Source organism: Suncus etruscus, chromosome 16 (genome assembly GCF_024139225.1).
Source record: "Suncus etruscus isolate mSunEtr1 chromosome 16, mSunEtr1.pri.cur, whole genome shotgun sequence".
Taxonomy (NCBI): domain Eukaryota; kingdom Metazoa; phylum Chordata; class Mammalia; order Eulipotyphla; family Soricidae; genus Suncus; species Suncus etruscus.
In genome coordinates, this window is record NC_064863.1 from 16,113,501 (window position 1) to 16,136,890 (window position 23,390).

Genomic DNA, 23,390 nt, shown 5'->3' on the forward strand with positions numbered 1-23,390 from the left:
AAAGTGCCATTTAACAAAAACACAGTGAACCATGTAAATATTAATTATATTTTATACCTTAAATTAGAAATAATGACTCATAAATATTGTTTTCTGTGTTGTTAAAGAAATGTTTAAGAGGCCCACTTCTGTTCCTTTGTCTTCAGGCTGCTATAAAAACATGAGTTTTGTTTTATTGTAAAGAATATGCAGAAATCTCAGTGGTTTTCTCTTTTGAGTCCTTCATTTCTTTCATGTTTACTTTTTTTTACACGCTGTTCTCAGCTGAGTGGTCATTGGTGCAGAGAAAGTTCACAGGTGGATTTCTCAAAAAAAAAAAAAACAAAAACGCTCATTCAAGTGTCAACACCTAAAATCAGTAATCAGATGACTTCAGTGTAATGAAATACAGTGACCAGGAGGGGGCAGAAATGGTTTGCTCTCAGGCTGTGGCCAGGACAGACTCCTCCTCCTCAAAGGATCATATTTCAGTGAATACAAAGACACCTGAATGCCAGAGAGGTAGGTGATTTCCCCATCAAGAGATTAAAGCAAAATACAATTGGGGGAATCATTAAGATAGTGTCTTACATCTAGGCATAGATCAGAGAATGTGTAGAGATATGAGGATGAATGTAGGGGGTGACAATCCTAGGATCCTGCAATCATCTGAGTGTTCAGTATCTTATTTCTTTATTCCTTTGGGAGCTGTTAACTCCAGCAGACCCACTTAAAAAGTACTCCAATGAGGGGTACTTGCTTCTACTTCATTTTATTTAAGTGTCTCTACACCAGGGGTCTCAAACTCAATTTACCTGGGGGCTGCAGGAGGCAAAGTCAGGGTGAGGAAAGGCCGCATAAGGGATTTCGCTTATCAAATATTTGCAATAAAAATCGCATTAGTAAGAAAAAAATCACAAAAAAAATCGCATTAAACATTTGCATACCCCAAAAGGAACTGCTCGGGGTATGCGAATGTTTAATGCGATTTTTTTTCTTACTAGTGTGATTTTTATTGCGATTTTTCGGTAAGCGAATAATCGCGAATACTGAGTGAGATATTTGAAGGCCAACCGAGGGCCACAAAATGTTGTATGGAGGGCCACAAACGGCCCGCGGGCCGCAAGTTTGAGACCCCTGCTCTACACGTTCTAAGATGTTGTTGTCCCATATTAATTGATACTTAGACTTCTGGTCTACCCCATGTGCCTTTCTATGGTGTCTGCCTCAAGTCCTCACCATACAACTGACTCCTTTTAACCTGCACTTGCAACTACAAATCAAGTTTTAGAGTATATCCAAAGTAAATTCAACTGCAGGGGAATATTCGAAGACCAAGAAGGACTTTAATTCTAATAAATATTCTAAGATTCTTAGTTGAAATGGAGGGATATGGAAAACCTAGGAAAACACTAGGACAATTGTTCTAGTAGATAACCTTGGTGAATATATTCTTAATACTCATTTTTTGATTCATTCCAATAATTCTGGTTATTTGCCAGTGAACAATCTATCAGGTAGATGTTTTATATAACTCTAGAATGGAATTTTTGTGATTGAATTAGAATTTAAGAATTATAGTATGTAATATTATTTAAATATGACATTTAGAATTTGAATTGTATTTCATTGTATGAGAAGAAAACACTTTTGCTTCTAATTAGTTAAGTAGCACAATTCCCAGTTGGTATTTTATTCCAATTTTCTTTTAACATTTTATTGTGATTGCACATGACAAATGTTGTATTGCTGAATAAACAAATAAAATAAGGTAGAAAATAGGTGGGTTGAAATGCTGCAGATTTACATTGTAGTTAACTACTACATTGTAATTACTACTGTTAAAATTACTTTTATAAGTGAAATTGTAAGCATAGTAAGTATTGATTTAAACCATTAATAAGTAATTAGCATAGAGCCATTTAAAGGTTTGCACTTTTGCAAAGCTTTGCAAAAATTTGCATTTTTGCCCTATTTATGTCTTTTGTCAATGCAATGTAATCTTAACTTAGGGGATAGATTTGATGTATTATTTATCACAACGTGGTTAAAGGACCATGGCAACATCTATGTCTCTCTTTTAATTATTAAACTTTTGTATTGCAGAGTGATTTTTTTTTTTTAGGCAAAGGTACTATTTTGCATGACTTCATAGAATTAGTAAATGAACTGACTGCAAGAAACAATTCATTTATTGTCAAGTTACTCAAAGTTGGCTTGGTTGAGACTAACATTTTCATTGGCACTCTTTGCATCAACTACTTCCACTTGCCAGGAATGTTAAGTTGAGTAAAGTTAGTACAAACTAGCCATAAAACACTTTTATTTGCTTATCAATTTCAGAGCACCGTAACTTCATGAAAATGGCAAAGACTCCCTGTTCTCTGACAATACTTGCTTCTGAATTAGATTATAGAGCCATTGCATATGCTATAAATTCCAGAATAAAATTTTAATGGAAAATATTTTTTGAGAAGTAGTTTGAAAAACCATGAAGTCAAAACAACTCACAAAATTTATAAAATAGGCCTTCAACTTAACAAGTGCACATGATATATAGTAAAATATATGGATTTTACTAGTAAAATTTCATATATAATTTATTTTAATTTCAGTGATGCTTGAAAGTGTCGTTACCATTGACATCTTGTTATAAGCTTATTTCTCAGTCATCTGTTGCATGTCTTTTCTTTCTTTTTTAAAAAGTATTATCACTTTATTTTATTATTGCATTTTCATTCAAATATATTACAATATGATATATTTGCAATGTATCGACATCCAGTTGTAGTGAAAGCTAGTATGTAAATGCCTGTTATGCCAGCAGAGATGAATTCCAATTGCACAAGTTGTTCTTTTCTTACTCAAAAACTTCTTATCAACATCTAGAGAAAAATACTATTCAGATTCATGGCCACCACTCTGGTGGTGCTTTTAATTTCCATAGATTATGTTTTGACGGTTGGGGATTTTATTGTTTTTTGTTTATTTTGTTTATTTTTGTCTCTAACTAGAAAAACTTAGTTGTATCTTGTTGAGGTTAACTTTTCTATTTATTTTTCACTGTTCCAAGTCTCCAAGAAAATCTTTAGGATAGGTTTACTGTTCTCATTTTAAGGAATCCAAGTTTTAAATTTCAGCTAAAGATCACTATTTCTCAGACTTTGAGTGCCCCTAAGTGGCCATAACAGAAAATACAACATTTTATAACTATCCTTTTAGCTAACAGATTTGTCCTGACCTGCCTTCTGCAACACTCTGCATCCTTCCCTTCAAAGCACAAGATCTGTCAAGATTTAAAGTTGACCCTTTAGAGGAGGGCTTTGTGCACAATTCATTTTAAGTGGGAAATCCCTGGAGTACTAAAGTACTGTCTACTTCATTCTTTTAATTCTTTTAGTTGGTTTCTGCTTTTGCCTGCCGCTGTAACTTGTCTGTTTGTTTCTTCTATGTGCAGTGTGTGAAATAGTTTTATTTCAGAAATAGGAGAGGAAAGGAAGAGAAAATTGCATGAAGTAGAGAAATGACACCTGGTCCAAAGGATGTGTGCAACTCCAGAGTGAAGTGCTGTCATTGAACTTGTATTCCTGAGTCCTCAGTGAAGACCAAGACCCAGAGAAAATACCTTGATTCCCCTTGCTTTGCACAAAGCTTTGTCTGAGAAATAAGTCTATTTGCTGAGGTTGAGCTCTGAGTGGTCAGTCCTTTGAGAGCTCAGAAGGACATCAGGGCTTCTGTTGTTTCTAAAGCTGCTTCCTGGATGATTATGCACATGGTAGTTTATGGTCTTTCCTGGGTAGGAGTGAGGGTTTCTGTAATGTGAAGAGAATAATTCAGTATTGTTTTTCAGATTTTATCCTTGATGTGGACTCCTTATTGTTCTGTCTCACAGTAAAGGTAGATATTCTGTCCTTAACCCTTATCTCTTCTCTATATCAATGCCCAGGCAATTCTAATTGTGTAAGAGTCAAAAGTTGCTTATAATTTAAACTACCATCCAATGTTTAGAAAAACATAGTCTTCCTATTGAAGTTTTTCTACTTATCTATTTACCAAGTAGTGTTGTTGAAATCTACTTATGTGTCCAACTTATTATTATAGTGTCTACTTCTGTGATACTTATATTCTGTAGCAGAGAGTCATTAAATTCTGACTAAATTAAAGAAATGAAAGGAACCAAGAATGTGACTCAAATGGTCGAGTACATGCCCTAAGTGCTTTTCCCAAATCTACATTCCATCTCCCACCCACAAGTGCTGACAAACTTGTCCTTGTCTCCAACCACCACCAGACACACTTCCTATACACACACACACACACACACACACACACACACACACACACACACACAGAGTCACTTCAGATAATAGTAAAAATAAAAGTTATTTTAGATTTTTAGTTAGGCAAGTCAGGGAAGAATGACTCTGAGAATAGGAAATTAGACTTAGTCAGAAGTGCAAAGAATGAATTAAGAATTGATCAGCACTTGAGTCATAGAGATAAAAGGCAAAACTTCATCAGCCACATATTTTGTTGCATTAAAAATACAAAAGATTACCAGATGGAGAGAAGTAGAAAGAAGGTTCAGATCTTGTCCTTTTGCAAACTATGTGAATTTTATTTTGCAGTTCTCATTCTTGGGTGGGTAATCCAGCATATTTATGTTTTTAAGTAAAGAGTGATGACAATGAGATAGTTAGGCAATTTTTTTGAGGAAAAAAATGAAAGTATAGTAAGGAGGCTTATGAGTTTTATTATTTCTCAAGTACTCTTTATTTTATTTTATTTTATTTTGGTCAGTGGATATTCTCAAAGCACTCATTTTTCTCCTGTTTCACATTTCCCTCGTGGACATGATTTCACTCCATCTGGGGGATTGAGTTCTATCTCAGGAGCCAGAACATTGCAGGAGTGGACACTCATGCTCCGCCATGTGGCTTTGTTCTGAAGGGAAGTACATGCTCTTCTCCCCCTTGACCTTCTTGAAGGTGATTGGAGATGCTGTTATGAACACTCATGCTTGTATTCTTTTAGAACGGGTTTTGAGGACATCATGTACTAACTCATCAGATGATCTCTCGGGAGACGTATTCTCTGCGCCAACGCCGGGGAAAGAAAAAAATAAACACCACAAAGCAAAAGAACTGTTTTTCCTGGAGAGCTGGAATGTTTTTAATCTCCAGAAAAAGAGGGGGTCTGTTCTGGTTTCCCAGAACATATAGCTAAATCCTCCTGTTCCTTGGATATGGGGATTGTGTGATCATGAATGTACACTTCTTTACAAATTGCTTATGAAATATGCACATTATTGACATATGCACACTATCAGAAATTTCTGATAATCTATTTTTATAAATTTCTATTATGTCAGGAATGATATCCGAATTCAGCACAGAATTCTTTCGGCATCAAATAACAGAAATGATGTGAATTTTTGCTTCTCAACTCGGTAAATTTTCCATCATCTTCAACTCCTGCTACTAGTTCTTGGTGCTGCCTTTTGATTCCTTGTCAAACATGTTTATTTCCAGTAAATGCACCACTTTCCTGTAAGCTGAGGGCACATACACTTCATAGACATTCTCTTTTTCATTACCCTAGAGTTCTGGAGGATCCCCCACTTCCATATCTTAAATAGACTTCTCTTCCTAAAGTTGGCAATCTGTCCAAATGGAACTGACTACCTTGTACTTCAAATACATTTGCTATTCTGGCAGAATTATTTCCTTAGCCAAGGTCACTGAATTTCCTTCAACATTTTTCTTGAACCAGGAAATGATCCTACAGAAGGGGGCCCTTTCAAAATCCACAACAAATTCTCCTGTAGATATTTCCTAAAATGCTCCTTTCTTGTGACTTTGGGGGAATAAAAAGAGAGATTCTATTTTTATCAGTCTTAAAAAAAAATGTTGCCTTTATAGACAAAGAATATAAGGCTTTCTTTGTAGGTGGAGAAGAGGATACTAAAAAGACCCAGTCCTCAAAGAGTGTCACACCTCTCTATTTAAAGCAAATATTTGCTTTTGCAAAAAAACAGCAGCCAACCCCAAGCTGCCCTCCTGGCAAGAAGCAGAAATGGTAGGGCAGGGCACAGCTTTTATGGAAGTCAGATAAATTTCATGCTCTTTAGCATCGCCTCTGACTGCAAGCCTTTCACTGCAGTCTGGCTCCTTCCCTAGTGGGAACAAAAAAAACGGGAAAGTGATTAAAGCTTTCTCAGTCACTGGCAGCAGGAGGCAATGGCTTGGCGTCTTCTACAGAGGGAGACAGAGTCCTTTAACGAGGCTTGCGAGAGTCCTTTGAAGAAAAGGCATTAAGACTCACAGGGCTGTAGAGGTCTGTTGGAACATTTGTTCATTTCCTCTCCTTCATATGGAGCCTTTGACTTCTTGGAATAGCATCACCCTCTTCATTAAAATGCTCCTGATAGAAAGAAGGAGAGTGAAGTTGAGCTCCTGCCTGAGGCCAGGGAGGTCACAGAAGTCTACTGTGAAGTCTAGAAGTCTAGTGTTCCAGCTTGACTGGAGGTAATCAAATAAGAGATAACTCATATGCTTGCTAAACCTGTGTGTGGCTGTGTGTGGCTGTGTGTGTGTGTGTGTGTGTGTGTGTGTGTGTGTGCGTGTGCGTGTGTCTGAGGTAGGTGGATGCAGAGGAAGAAAAGAAGACAGAAATAGACAATGAATGAACCCATGAATGAATGAATATTAAATGCCCCAGAAGTTTATATGGTCAGGATTGTATCTTTGCCTAAGTCCCATAAATTTCCTTTTTTTCCCATTTTTTTGGGCCACACCCATTTGATGCTCAGGGGTTACTCCTGGCTATGTGCTCAGAAGTTGCTCCTGGCTTGGGGGGACCATATGGGATGCCTGGGGATTGAACCGTGGTCCTTCCTTAGCTAGAGCTTGCAAGGCAGACACCTTACCTCTAGCGCCACCTCACCAGCCCTAGTCCCATAAATTTCATTACAACCCCCCATCTGAGTTTCCAGGACCACCCCCTCTGTGTTTTCAGGACCACCCCCCAGTATTGATCTCCCTCTCTCCCTTTCTCCCTCTCTCCCTCTCCCTCTCCCTTTCTCTCTCTCTCTCTCTCTCTCTCTCTCTCTCTCTCTTTCTCTCTCTCTCTCTCTCTCTCTCTCTCTCTCAAAAATTGTTTGCAGTCAGTATTCAGACATTCTTATAACTAATAGGATTAGGGACCTTACAAAGGGATTTGAACAAGATAATTAGTTTACTGCATGGTGCACAGTAGAACAAGCAAAATCCTTCTGAGAAAAGTCTAACAAAAAATAGGTCCATAAATGTGTGGGAATTAGGTACGACCTCTCCACGCAGACGCAATCAGCTGGAATATTATGAAAAACTGTGGAACTTTCATTCACCGCACTAGACTGTTTATCTTTTTTTTCCACTTGGCCACCAAAGGTGTGAAGAAACGTGTCTCAATTTGAGAGTTAACCAGTGTTGGTCCAGGGCTGGAATTATTCTGTTCCAAGTGGATAAATGCACCTTTGCAACAATATTTTTCACAGCATTATAGAAAGGGAATACATTGAAAAGTCTAAAGAGCTCTTATTAGATCTTTTATAAGCTGAGGACATTACCCAAAGCAGAGAACTCTATAAAATATTATTTTCCTGAGGAGATTCATTATTTTATCTGACAAGAAATAAAACATTCTTGCAGTAAAGAGGGAAGGGTGTGTCTTGTGCATAATTACATTTTATTATCTTTGTGTTCTGAGTTACATACATTGTTATGGTGTATCCATTAGAATTGAGAAAATTGAACAAAGTAAATATGTCTTCATTCATATATCTCCCTTTCTTTCCCTCACTTCTTAAAATTGGGTGCTGTTTGGGCTAGAACCATAGTTCAGTGGGCTGAGTATATGCTTTGCATGCAGGAGACCTGAATACAATTTCCATTAGTAAAAGATCCCCAGTACTCTAGAAGGAACCCCTTTGAACACAGAGCCTGGAACACAGACATCTGAGCACTGTTGAATATACCACTACTTCCCCCTAAAATAAAAAACAACAACAATGACAACAAAATATTTTACCAGAATTCATACTCTAAGTTTAGAAGACTTTCAAAGGGGTGGAGGGAGGGATGGGATGAAATGAATTCTGGGAACACTAGTGGAAGTGGGATTGGTGCTGAAACATCATGTCTAAAACTCAACTATGAATAATTTTGTAAACCATATTTTACAAAAGGAAACACCATCAAAGGTAGAGTAGTAAGAGATCTCTGAGTTCCCTGTATTTGTGGGTGCCAAATATATAGAGATTTAATAAAATGTTCTAGATATCTAGAAATGCTTAAGATCACTAAAGTATAAAATTTGAAATCGTCTGACAGTATTGAGTGGCTTACTTGTAAAATGTTATACCCTTTTCTGAAGAAACTCCTGATTTCTATTAAACTGACACATCAAATTAATTCCAACCATTTACTTTGATTTTGGAGACTGAAAACTAACTTGCAGAAGAAATCCTGCCATTTGTCTGATTTCATAACTGGCTTTAGATTGGTACACACTCTTGGCTATTTTGCTATGTAGAGTACTGCGGTTGCTTTCTCAATGCCAGTCTTCAAGATATGATGTTTAATATTTTACAGTATGGCCTGCAAAACTTAAAGACTTACTATCTGGCCCATTAGTAAAAAAAAAAAAAAAATAGGGGTTGACCCTGGTTCAGATACATAAAAATTTTGTTTTACTCTGTTGGCCTTGATCAAGAATATTTAACTTGATGCAAAACAGCCTTTTTTTGTAAAGAAGAAAAAGTTTCAGATTGAGAGAGAATGGAAAATGTAAGTTATTGAATCACCCTAGGGTTATTTGCAAAGATTATTTATATAACATATGTAAAACGTTTAGAAAATTGCTTGGAATTCAATAAGAATTCAATAAATGTTAATTATTTGTCTCATTCACCTAGTGATCTCATTAGTTTTTTGCATTAGGATTTTCTAATGAGTCTCCAATTTCTATGATTAGCTAGAATCATGTGCCACTGCCTTACTCCCAATCTGCATCCGAATGTCTGATAAGCCCCATCTCAACTTGAAGGTGTTTAAACTGTGTTACTGATTCTGCTTTTCAAAATCTGCTTCACATGCGTTTTTATGTTCTCATGAAGAGCAATTTAAACTTATGTCAAAAACCAAGGAGTTAGGCTTGAACTTTAACAAAGTCCTCATCTCTAATCAGAATGTAAACCTCTTATCTCTAAGCCCAACATCTATGCAAGACCTTACTGTCCTCTCCATTGTCTGTTTAAGCTATTTACAACACCCAGTCATGATTATTACAATTACCTGGTTGTTTGTTGTTTTGTTTTACCTCTGCTTTTATTTCTTTGCAGTACTTTCTAAACTACAGCTTCGGTGTTGTTGTTTAGAGCATGTCAAACTTTCTGTTGATAACCTTTCAGTGGCCTCCAAGCACTGGAGTGGCCACACTGTCAAGCCTCCAGCTACGCTAATACTATAGTTATTACCTTATCTGCACACCTACAGACTTTTCTCTAACTCACAGACCTCCATCTTATATCATTTCTGGCAGCTCTCACCCTGTTGTCTTTTTTGAGTCGCATTCATCTCTGTCCTTATCACAGGACCTCAGTGATATTTCTACCTCGGAGCCTTGCACATTTTCTTCACTCTAGATAGAAAAATCATTGATGTTCCCCAGTTGAACCACATAGCTTGTCACTTCCTTCAAATGATCTATAAATCATGCTTTACATATTATCAAGGTGGACAAGAGTATATAAAGTTTTATTCTATCTACACTCACCTTTACCCGCCCTGCCTTATTTTTCTCCATAAATTTCTTAATCTGTGATGCATTTCACACACTTGTTTTTTCTCACTGGAATCATACTAGTGAGGATTCAGTCCACTCTACAACTATTTCTCATGGAATAAAGCTGAGTTCTGAACCCTGGGGATGCCTAACACACATTCCTTTTTCAGGATACACTTTTTTCTGCCTTTTTTTTTTTTTAATAGGAACGCTTCACGAATTTACTTATCAACCTTGCACAGGGGCCATGCTAATCTTCTCTGTATCCTTCCAATTTTAGTATATGTGCTGTCGAAGAGAGCACATCTCTGCCATTTTTAAGAGTACAGTAGTGAGTGCCTGCTATATCTATAGCACAGTATGGAGTTATTTTGACCATCAGATCTGTAAGGCTTGTAGAGATCACATACTTATTCTGAGATTTTGCATTGGTTTTCTGGAAAATGTATAGCAAAGTAAAATAAGCTCAACATCTCAAACAACTGGAATTTGATTTTGTACATTCTGTGTGCTTTTTTGTTGTTTTTATTTGGGATCTATCCAGTGGTGCACAGAACTTACACCTGGATCTGTACTCAGGGATAACCTCTAGTAGGGCTTGGAGGATCCTATGTGGTGCCAGGAATTGAACCTGGGTCGATTGCATGCAAAGCAAGCACGCTATTTCACTGTAGCCATTTTCTGCATATTTCTAGAGAATTGGGATATGGGGACAGTGTGTCACCAAGAAAGTGTGGACTATGTAAAGAATCCATTGCATTCCTAGTATTTGAATCTCTTGCCATTGCTTAGCTTATGGTAGAATAATTCCTGTTTCTGTTCTCAGATTCACATTGTGCATTCCCTTTATGCCTGTAGAGAATTAGACCCCCTCCACCCACGTTTTTGAGGGCAAAAAATATAGCAGCCCACCATCACCATTAATTAGTCGAGGAGCTTTAATTTAAACATGAATTCTCATACTCAATGATGTACTAATATCTGAATCAATAAATAGATTTAAGACTCCAAGTTAAATGCTGACTTTGTACGATGGCCCCTGCTAGGAATTACAGCTAAAATTCAAAACCATCCCTTGAGGAACACACCATGTAGCAGGAAAGAAAGACATGAATTTCCGATGTCTGCCTAAAAAGTGCCCCACAAGCAGTTCACCTGTCATTTTTAATTATATAGAGCTTTCCATCTACTTGGTTTACTTTACCAGGGCCTTCTAATGAAATAGTTCCACCATTTAATTTAATTTTCAGCAGGGTTGCCAGAAGTGCAATTAATTGATAAAAGTTCCAAGTATGAAATTTTGCTTTGGAAAGCAGTCTGATATATCTTTATATACCATTAAATTCGATCATATGCTTGTCATCCTAGCAGAACATCTTGATCTACTGAAGAAACATAGTAAGGGAAACCATATATATTTATGGAGAGAGACAAAATGAGAAAGGGAAAAGAGATGGAGGAAGGGAGGACCTACACTGTAAGGTTTCCAAATACAAATGTTAGCATGATTGGGTTATCCCTATCCATCACTAGGTCATATCTCCCTGGAGTTGAAGCTACATCTGGCTTGGCAAGCATGCATTTTCACCCGTCAGTTCGGGGCCCCTATGTCAGTCTCCCAGAGAAGATATATAGTTTTGTGTACTATTAGGATTGGATATGCTTATGTTGCAGATTTTAAATCAATTCCTGCAACCTTGCTACAGATGTGGACCGCTGCAGGTCTGTAAATAGTCTATTGTGAACTTCACTGATGCCTACGGCCTCAGCAAACACTGAAATATGGGGCAATTGGAAGCAATGCAAAGACTAAACTATGAACTGTGCCCAAAATACTGAAGTGACCTCGCCTGTGTAATGGCATTGTTTAAACACCATCAACAAGATTTTCTCTGAAGTGAGGTTGCCATTTCCTAAGATTGCTGTAGACTGTGGTTTGTTCTTTAAATCTAGATGGCGCTCCTGGAACTTATTACTTGAGATGGATGGGATGTTTTTGCACAGTACGCTGCCATGTGATATTGGTCTAACTTTTCCTTTCTCATGTATTCTATTAAAAGGCATCTAAGTTAGTCTCTAAAACTTGGCAGTAGGGTGTGCATGCTTTTATTTTTAATTTTTGGTTAAAGAAGATTTACCAGTGAAGGCCAAGGAATGGCCAAAGTTTGGCCTTTGCAAAACATTTCATCTTTTCCACATGGTCTTCCTGTGATTGTTCCAATCTCTCCGCCCATGACTAAAAGATCAACTTTTGGACTCACAAGTATTTTAGTGAAATGAATAAAAGAAATTTTGTTTAATGTTTTCACCATATGAAAATTGTTTAATTTTTCACATGGTGAAGTATCTTTATAAACTGAAGACTTGGAACTATTAAACAGTGTGTGGTGAGGTTTTTTTTTTTTGTTTTTTGTTTTTTGTTGTTTTTTTTTTAAGTGTGAGTCATAGTTAGTGATATCTGATTCTGTGCTCAAGGATCACTCCTGGTAGTTCAGGGGATACACTACCAGGGATTGAACCAGAGTTGGCAGTATTCTAGGAAAATTTCTACCTACTGTTCTATTTCTCCAGCCCTATATTAAAACTATGATTTTAATATAGACCTTGGACCTTTCCAGGTCCTGGTTAAGACTAGGCTTTTCTCTTCTATTCTACAACCTGCAGTCCCTGTAACTCACTCACATTTTTTAACTGATGCATTTTGTAAAACCATACAAATTATTTTTATTCTTGGTTTAATTTTTCATTTGCTACAAATACATAATTTTAGCCAGCTGCATGTGTGGGTTGGTTGATCTGCTTTAAATTTGTATTTGCTGCATTGTAGCAGCAAAGACTCTCTTAGCCAAGCATAGAAATTTCCTCAATTTCCACCCCTCTTTCCCCTCCACTTCTTCCTGGTTCCTTTCTTCTTCCTCCCTTCTCTCTTTTTTTTTCCTTTTTTCTTTTTTCCTTCCACCAACCTTCCCTTTACCCCATCCTGGTCCTGTTTTCTTCCCACCATCTTCCCCTCTCTATCCAATCTTCCTTCCTTTTTTCCTCCCACACCTTCATTCTATAATCCTGCTCCCCCTACACACATAGCATGCACATACTATATACACAAATACCCCTTCAAACCCCTTTTTAATTTATCTGAATTAAGAGTGCTTAATAGCTATTGAGAGTTGTTCCCAAACTTCATAGAAGCACTTATAAAGTTTGTTCCCTGCACATATGTGTTCTGTGCACACATGTACATGGTGTCCTAGCACATGCCATGGGCATCTCACCTCCTGATATGTAGACTTACAAGACTCTGTCTTTTGAGAAGCTAGTACTTTCTCATAGCACTTTACTCAACACTCTCTTTCTTATTCTCCTCCCCTTCCTCAGAATTAAATCTGTTATTATTTAAAAATAGAAAAGTTTGTTCCCTTGCTTATGCATCACTGACGGCGAAAATTCTCTTATAGGCTATCAAATATGTCATCATCATACATTTTTGTATTGTAACTATTTTGGTTTCTCCCTAAAGAACAATGAAATGCTGTGCTAGAAAAAAAACATATTATGACGATGTCTTGGTTATAATTTAGACCAGTCATAGAACCTCAATCATATTTTTAAATTGATTTTAATAAAACAATATAATAGCATTGCAACCAAGTAAATGACTTAGGCAAAGGGCATATGCATTGGTGTAGGAGAAAAGAGACAAAATAATCCAGATGCTGCTATTGTACCTGGTAGGTAGTAAAGCAAATGATTAAGAAATGGCAAAATTGGTTAGGATTTTAATGAGGTTTTAATTAGTCCCTGGTTCTTACGAGAAAGTACGCCCAAAAACAAGTTGGTTTGCAGAAAAATCCCTACATGGCACCAATTTAAGGGCTGGAAATTATAGGATATTTTCAGAATGGGTGCATGGTAAGCACTTCACCCCCTGACATACGTGCCATCTTTTCTGCAGAAGAGTGGCACATATCCACACTTAAACTCCTCAAGAAAATAATAGCCTCTGAACCTTCCTTGGTAATTAGTCCAGATTGAGAGCTTTGAAGACCTTCTCAGAATGGGGGCAGGCAGATTCCCCTTTTTGCCTTGAAGTACAGCAACCCACAGCCATATCAAACATCCTTCTACAGAAATGGCCCAAGTCTACAACTCAACTTTGTCAAACAGCCAAGCCACCAAATTTCTTCCACCTGGACCAGGTGAACATATTAGGCCAGGTGACCTCCTTAAAATGTAATCATAGTGTCAACCCACTGTGGTCACAACCAATCTGATGAGGAAAATTGCATAGAAGACCAGGAACCTCATTGAGCCTAAATAATAACAGAAGGGTCAGCTAGTGCCAACTATAGCCTAGTAAATCCTTACACAGTGACTTTAGTAACACAACTTAAATACCTAATAACTATTACAAATCAGCCCTTCATGATTTAAGTTTTGATTATTTCATTTGCCATTGTGTTGTAACAAGTGATATAAAGTAAATTTGGCTGTACCTAGAAGAGGGCAGACTAGGGTGGTTGATGGGTAACCGGGGATATTGCTAGAGGGAATGTCGGGCTCTTGGTGGGATTGGTATTTGAACATTTAATACCTGAAACAATTGTATCATGAACAACTTGATAAAGCATAGTGCTACATTAAAACATTTTTAAAAATGAGGGGAATAGAATTTGAAAGGGGACAAGTTTCAAATGTGGAAGTTTGGACACATGAAGAAAATTTTTTTGTGAAACTAGAAAGGGAGCAAAGTTATCCCATGTGAACTGGAAGGTTCCACAGCAACAAAAAGCACTGGATCCAAAATAGAACCAATGATTGGAGGGTCTTTGCTTGATGTAGAGTTCTCACGAGAAAGGAAGGTCACTTTACTTTGCTATTTTGCCAGCTGCCTCCAAAGAGTTTTCTTCCAGTGGAAATGAGGTTTGAAATTTTAGATCCAACTGAATGCTTCTTTCAGAAATTTTTAGACACATTGAGTGTTGGTTTTTATTTTTTCACATGCTACAGAGAACTGACGAAAATAAATTAAAGCAAAAATATAATGAAGAACGAGCTAGGAAAAACTACTGTTTCTCGCTCCAACAGTTAAGAAGTAACTATAAGAAGTCACTTGAACTCCAACACTAGAACTGAATGGAATGATGTTTTTGATAGGTCATATCATGCCTGGGAAATCTCCACATTATTTAATGGAATCTATCGGGAATGCAGTGACATTTGCAGCTACACTGTTCACATTAGCTGCGAGTGCACACATTCCGATTTGATGATTAGAAAGTCTGATATTAAAAGATGGAATATTGAGGAAGACAATAAGGGATTCACTTTTGTCTTTTTCAAAAGGATTCCCACCTTTTGGACTTACATGTTACTCTGTGGTCATGTGATTAAATTTAATTTCTTTTCATAGGAGAAAGAGCTGCCTTTTTAAAAATAGGGCTAAAAATATATCTCTAGGACAAAAATCTTGAAGTCTAAAGGTTCAAGAGATTGGTGCTTTAGGGGACAAGACATGGAAATGATACATTTTCTCATAAAGTTTAAATGCATTTTGACCCAAGCAGATAACTTTAGCTCAAGGCAAATGAGTGCATCATTCATTCATTCATTCATTCATCACACATTTATTGAACCATGGCTAAAATATCAAGTCATCAACTATTGGAGGCAGAACAGGAGGAAAGCAAAAAAATAAAGCTAAAATGTGATTTGGAACTAGACTCCGAATGACTTTCTAACCATGTTAGCAAGTACTTATTGAACACTTACTATAGACTATGCAGTCTTGGATGCTGGAAGTGTCTATTCTAAAGTTATCTTGGAGTAATTGAGAAAGACAGAAACTTTGACAGCAATGAAATAACTTGATAAGCCCAGAGTGTCATTATAGGATGATTTCTTTGGAGAAGAAAAGCAAATCTGAGATTGAGATGGAGTAAACAGAGTGGCCATGAAACCAGCCAACAAATGGACATTCAAGAAAAGCAAAGGACTCCCAGTGTTTGAGAGGATATTGCACTGATTTGGCAGGGACAGCACCATTTGTTTATAAAAGACAAAAAAAGAGAGAGATGCTAGTTTCAAGACAAGATGACAGAGATCTGTTTCTCTGAGAGGCAAAGGTATGTCCTTGGAGGTTAAGAGAGATCAGTCAAGATTTAGGGTGGATATAAACACTCCGTCAGTGGAAAGGAGAAGGGGAGGGCAAGCTCTCCTAGAACCTTTGTTATTTTCTGGATCAATTCAGAGATAAGTTTGTTTTCTTATACTGTGATACTAAGACATGGCAGGGAGGTCTGTATTGGAGCAGATGACTAATAGAATTGTGGCAATTTGAAAGGGATCAGGATAGGACCAAGTGTAGGAATAAACAAGGAACAGCAATGAGAGAGTAAGCCAGTAGTGTGGCATAATGTCATAGGCTTATTTGACTTTCATTCTCTTTTTCTCTACACATTCACTGTCTTGGGAATCCACTTAATGTATATTTAAATTGGACTTTCTTGTATGTTTGTCAAAGCATCTGTCAGAGAAGGGACTGTTAGTCTTCAGGATCCTGAGTAACAGCTGGAATTTGAGGTACTTAGAGCAAATGGAGAATGCTCCAACATGCAGATTTGTTGAAATAGCTATGTGACAATGGGAAATTGGTCAGTGGTGGATAATTTTCCTGTCATTCTTTTTTTTTTTTTTTTTTGGTTTTTGGGCCACACTCGGCGGTGCTCAGGGGTTACTCCTGGCTGTCTGCTCAGAAATAGCTCCTGGCAGGCACGGGGGACCATATGGGACACCGGGATTCGAACCAACCACCTTTGGTCCTGGATCGGCTGCTTGCAAGGCAAACGACGCTGTGCTATCTCTCCGGGCCCTTTCCTGTCATTCATAACCCTACTGTTCAAATAACATAATACTTGCTTTGGAATTTTCTCTTCCCCATTTTTGTCACTATAAATGTGATATAAGGTGTATATATGCATCAAACTAAGTCATACATACCACCAAAGGACAGGGTCAGCACCTTCTCAAAATAACTCTTCTGTCTGCTCTCAAATCCATGTGACACTCTGGCCACCAGCATAGTTTTCAGCCAGGCTCATTTTGAGAAAATTTATTATGTCGGAGATTTTTTTCCCCCCATCCATTTTGCTTTCATCATTCATTGTCTACATAAGCATTAAGACAGCTGCTAATTGTCTTTTTCTTCCTTACATATTTCAATAGCTAAGCACTTCAAGTCTCATCCATTTTGTCCCCAAAGTTAACACTTTCTCTTTTTTGATGTCAGTTTTAATTTTTGGTTTTTGGGCCACACCCAGTGGTGCTTGGGGGTTACTCCTGACTCTGTGCTCAGGAATCACTTCTGGCAGGCTGGGATGCCTAGGATCGAACCTAGGTGGGCCTCGTCGTGCAAGGCAAATTTGGATAGATAAGTCCTATTTGCTGTACTACTGCTCTGGCCCCAGTGATGGTAAATTTTTAAGAGAATAATTGTCTACTTAATGTTCATGTGACTGTTTGGTCTTGGTACCCTCTGTTATTTCCCCCTCCATTTGTGAGGCTGAGCAAGATGGTTCAAGTTGTATGGTTCTGTTTGAAGGAAAGAGATTAATAATAATAATAATAATAATAATAATAATAATAATAGTTACAATAAAAATGGAGCAAAAATCAAACAAGCAAAAAATAAGAGGCGTCTTTGTAGAGGCTATATATATATATATATATATATATATATATATATATATATTAGTTTAAGAGCAGAGAGGGAAAAGGAAGAAAAACGTAACAACAGTACAAAAAATTAAAATAATATTAAAAATAAAATAAAAGATAAAAAACAATCAAACAAAAAACTTGAAAAGCACCAGAGCAATATAGACAGCAGCCATACAATAATCACAGTCCTGAAATAAAAAAACAAAGCCCCCCCCCAAAAAAAACCAATAATGATAAAACTTAAAATAAATTGATTTGTGCTTCTCTTTTTTTTTCTTGCATAGGCTCAGTAAATATTGGGGAGATTAGAAAAGGAATTCCCTTGGGCTAAGAGATACTTGAAGTATACTGTCATGGGAATAATATCCTGGGAACAGGGGTGGAGGGAGGACAATATTGGTGGTGGGAACGCCCCTGATTCACTATCACTATGTACCTAAAATTTCCTGTGGAAGATTCCTAATACACTTTGATTAAAATCAAAAGAAGAATTACTAATAAAAGTCATTTACTGTCTTAAAAAAAAGAAAATAATTGTCTAAAATGATCTTGCTCATACTCAATTCTATAACCATCTTGTCAGATCCGTCTCCTCAGTCAAATTTTCTCTAGAAACTGGGCCATTCCTTTAGCCCTTGTTCCCTAGAATCTGTCTCTGGGACCTTCTCTGAGCTGGAACCACAGACATTTGAGGCGTCCTACCCTGTAAGTTCTCTATTACTGCGGAACCTGGGCCAGTGCTAGGGACACAGTATTGCAGATGTGCTGCAGGATTGCATCAGCCTAGTCCTCCAGAGCCTGGTAACCTGCATGTCTGTTTCCTCCACTTCACACACGCTCATACCCAACCCAAGACCATTAATGCAGAGAACTTTGTACCCAGCCCTGTTATTAAATTATCTGCCATTAAGACGATAAATTGATTTCTACTTCAAAGATTCAGTGTACATACATAAAGACTCTTCTTTCCAGAACCCTGTTTATTTTTTCTCTCTCAATGCATTACCTTCAAAAGAGATGATTCTTCCATCACATTTTGAGGATTCACTAGGTATCTTTGTGCTGAATAAGAGTTCATCCTTTAAAAAGAAGGAACCTTAAAGAATCTTTTGCAATTGAATCTGTTTTCTACAAGTCAGCATTGTAAAGATGCTCATTGTGGAATTTGCATAATATCTAAAGTTTCTGGGGGTAAAGGAAAAAAACAATTAAGCCCACTCTTCTGTCCTTGATATTGCCATTTTATCTCTCCACATGGATTTCTTCCTGAAACAAGGTTCTGTTTGGCTCTTATCCCTTTAGAAGCAGCAATGCCCCTTCAATAGTGCTGCAGGGGGTTAATTGGGGTCTCCACTTTATGGAGCAGCTGGAAAAATGAATGTGATCTTGTGGAGGTGTCCCTGTATATTTTTCCAGGAAACAGTCCACATATTTTGTAAGACTTTCCAAGGGTCCTAAGTTCCCTTTCCTCCCATAAAATACACAATGAGCTGCTGTTGTGAAAGGACTTTTTTAGTTCTATAAAATTAGGTTCAAACACAAATCCTACCACTTACAGGATTTTCAGTCTTAGAAAAATGAAGCAACTCCCTAACCTTGGCTTCCTTTAGGGTTCCCCAAGGATGTCCCCTGGGCTGTATGAGGCTGAGAATGCGGTGCTCAGGCCCACTGTGGATGCTTCCTAATTGCTGTGGAGACTTTTCCCTTATCTAAAAGTCATCTTCCTGCAGAAGCTCTCTTGTATTCTGTCTCCATCAGAGAGATAATGCAGCTGCTCTGGCCTCTATGCGCAACTGTCTGCATGCTTAAAGTACTTAAGCAAACCCTTACTTTCTTAAGGACGGGTTAATTCCTCTGACCCTATTTCCTAGCAGTTGTCAGAAGGGAATTTTCCCAGTGGTTTGCCCACTTAAGGCAGTCTTTCTCTGGAGACAAGCTTTTGGAAGAGAAACTCTTTTTTTTTTTTTGTATGGTAGTGTAGATAGATTCTCTCGCTGCTTTGCAATAAGGGAAAGAGGTGATGGCACAATGATTCCCTCAGGTGAGGACTCAGTTTCCACTGAAAATATGGGCAGTGAGCCTGAGGAAATGATGCTTATCAAGAAGTGGGTTATTAAGAAGAAAGCAAGGCAGAATTAGTAGGAGACATTTGGAGAAGGGTTGAGTATCTTGACCAGGGGAGTTAGCCTGTGTAGAAGCAAACAAATCCAAAATAAGTATATATGTATATAAGTATATAACCATCCCAAGATGTATTTCCTTGTGCTTGGTTATAAAAGAGGTAACTTAGGCTTTTGTAACCTAAATTTTGCAAACTAACAACAAGTAAAAGAAAATATGCATTATTGTAAATGTAGAGCTATATCCAAATTTCTCTCTGTATTTCTTTTCAGTGGCGAGCTAAACCTTATATACAAATATTGAACAACGATTCCAAGACCAGCTATTCATAACATTAGCTTTATGTACAAGATGGATAGGTAACACCATTAAAACAAATGATGTTCCAAAAATCCACTGCACAGCTAGTTTGTCTTTATTATATCACCTGAGAGGACGGAGGAGAATACCTAATGCTTTCAGTTATGGTCTGATGTATTGTCACTCTTTTCCTAAGGAAAAAATGGCAAGAGAGAAGTGAGACACAAAACTTAGTAGTTCTTGATATCTGGGTAACCATATATATATATATATATATATATATATATATATATATATATATATATATATATATACATATATATACATGTATATATACATATATGTATATACATGTATATATACATATATGTATATACATATATATAAAGAAGATAATGCTGAAAGTATTACAGGTAATTACAGAAGTAATGCTGGCCTTTAGAACACTATCATTTAGACAGAAAACACCATACATTCTTCTAAATTAGCCAAAGAATCTTCATAAAGCTCTAACTTTCTAGAACTATTAATATAAGACCTGAGGTTTCTTGGCTCTAAGTTTCAAGATGAACCATTTTTCTTGAAACAGGATGTCAGTGATGGGGAAGGAGCCAGAGCTGACAGTGAGTGAAGGATCACTTTTTCTGGTGAACTTTAGGGATGGGAGATGCAACTGTCTTATGAAAGATTTCAGGATTTTCCCTGGTTTTTATTTTAATTATTTTTTAAATATACCTTGAGTAATATATGGCTTATAAAAGGGGAAGTCACTTTATCTCAAGATGCTTGTCTGAAAAATTCTCTCAAAGGTTCTCTTTATTTTTATTATTGACCTTTTGGAATTTCAATCTTTAATTTAGGAAGGAAGAGAAAGTGAGTGGGAAGAATTATCCTAAGAGGATGGGTGCTATGTTATTGTTTCAAGTCTAGGAAGGAATGGGTTACAAGTAGCCAATGAAAGATAATAGTTTGTGCTCTTTCTTTAGGAAAAGGGGAAGATTATTGAAGAAAGCTTGTCATATCTGGTTGCCAGGGAGTGACTGAATAGGACTAAACTACATGAGGAAAACAAATAGAAAACATGAATGAGTCCTCTTTCATTTTTGTCTGACTCTCTCGCACACAAACATCTGCTTGCATATTGACATGATGCTAAATAAAAAAAAAGGGAGGGATGAAATCAGAAGCAATGAATTTGAAAAAATGATTAAGAATCTTCGGATTGTTTCATCCACTTACAGAGTATTTGAGTGGAAGAAACAAATAAGAACTCATATTAGAAAAATTCTCAGAGCTCTCTCAGTGAAAAGAAATTGCATGACTATTGAAAAGAGCTGTGAAATGGTAGATGAATTTTATAGATGAGGGTTTTAGTAAAACTATACCCATGTCATAACATTGCTAGCCCAGAATGTACTTATTAAAAATCTCTATTAAGCTTCAGTGTTCATTATCTTCCTGAAAAGTTTCAATATAGTTACCTTTTTACTAATCTGTCTTCAAAATTATTTTATATTTACATATATTATGGCACTATTATTTAACTGTTGTAAACATTTAAGTTATTCATGTTGTAATTTCCACTTTCAGGGCAAGAAAGATAGTAAAAGGGGTTAAAGAATTTGCCTTGCATACATGGTTTGATCCATGACACCAATATGGTCCTCCAAGTTGCAAGGAATGATCCCTGAACACAGAGCCAGGAGTAAGCCCTAAGTACACCGAAATGTGGCCCCCAAACAACTCACTTTTGCATGACCTAGTAATTAACTACTGGTAATTAATATCCTGAAGAATACATTTAAGCAACTAAATTTCCTTTAGAAATAACAGGAAAATAATACCCCAAATTTGTTTGACATGGACTACTCTTAGATTTAATTTTGCAATGAATTTTGAAAATTCATTATTTTCCTCGAAAATTATTTAAGTTACTTTTAGTTTTTATTATGAGTAGCTGTGTAAATAGGGTAATCTATATGCCAATTGATTAAATGAAATCTATGAGGCTATATTTATAAATGATATTTTTTAATAAATTGTATTGCAACCAATGTGAATTACAAGTCTTTCACAGTAATATTTAAGATACATAGTGACAAAGAATTAGAGCCATTGCCACAGTATTTTGACTTATGTTTATTTATTAAGAAATTTGTTCTATGAGAAATTGCTGATTCTTGCTATTTGAATTTTTCAAAAAATAAAGACAATTCTATTGCACCATTCCGTAATCTACAGCAAAAAAAGATTTTGATTATTATAATTTCTTAAAAAAGAAGGAAATAGCAACAGAAATCATTCAAAAATATAGGCCACATACTGTGCACAAGTGTACCCAGTGTCCAATACTCATCACTGAATATTTACAGTAGCACCATAAAGGTAGCCTCTCAGTCTCCAAAAGAAAAGGAAAATAACACCAAGTATTTCATCAGCTGTAAATTAAGAACAAGAAACTATTAAGGTCATTAAGTTCTTAACCATTGCTAAACAAATTAAAATGTTTTTGACCCCACTGCAATGATTCATTTCAAGATAGACAGCTCAGTGATATTTTTTCTGAGTTCTTAAAAACATGATTTGACATATCTAACCTATCAAAATGACAATGAGTTACAGAAAACTCATGGCTTTTGACAATGTGATTGGCCTCATTTTTCTGGATAGAGAAAAAAAATAATTTGGGTAAGATCCATCACACAAAATGGAATGAGACAACCGACTCTTCATTGTATGTTGATGCTACTTTCTTTATTTATGTGTAACCAATTCTGAGAGACATGCCCACTGCCATTGTTCAGAAAGAAAGTGTATATTAGGTTACTTATTCTCTCTAGTGTTGTTACAATAAATATAAAATCTTCTTTGACCACCATTGCTTTCTATATGCCTTGTGGAATTAGGCTCCATTTCATACAATACATTCAAAAACAAGGCACAAAGCAAGAGTGATTGCACAAAGGTAAGAGTTTGCCTTGTATTTGGTAGAACCTAGCACTACATTTAGTGACATATGAGTAGATATAAACCCTGAGTGCCACTGATATGCCCAATCCTCTCCTCATCCTCTACAAATAAAAAACCAAGCATACCAAGCTCACTGTCTATTCATTGTTTTTTTACTTTATAAGCCATATTTTAGATACCACAGTTTGATTTCATTTTTTCTACTGAAAAGAGCTATCATGTTAATACACAAAGAACTAATGGCAGCCATGAAAGTAAAACAGACCTGGTGTTTTCACTGCAGCCCATTCCCAGATTCAATCATTTAACATGCAAATCACTCCAGAGAGCATATCCTCTTTGCAAGGATCTGTTCTCTATAAAATCTCAGATAAATGAAAACTTTGATCTCATTAGATATGCTAATTCATCAATTATGCAAATTTTATAAGTGGGGATTTTTCTTGTACTCCATTCCAGTTTTAGCAAGCACCAAGATG

At 36.6% G+C, this 23,390-nt stretch overlaps 1 protein-coding gene and 1 non-coding gene across 2 annotated transcripts in view; one reads left to right on the plus strand and one right to left on the minus strand.

The window, feature by feature from the left end:
• Positions 1–23,390, plus strand: part of SLIT2 (slit guidance ligand 2) — a 375,780-nt gene that overhangs the window by 172,743 nt on the left and 179,647 nt on the right.
• Positions 10,002–10,108, minus strand: LOC126033096 (U6 spliceosomal RNA). Its single transcript, XR_007504250.1, has one exon. It is a non-coding gene; the product is annotated as a U6 spliceosomal RNA (small nuclear RNA).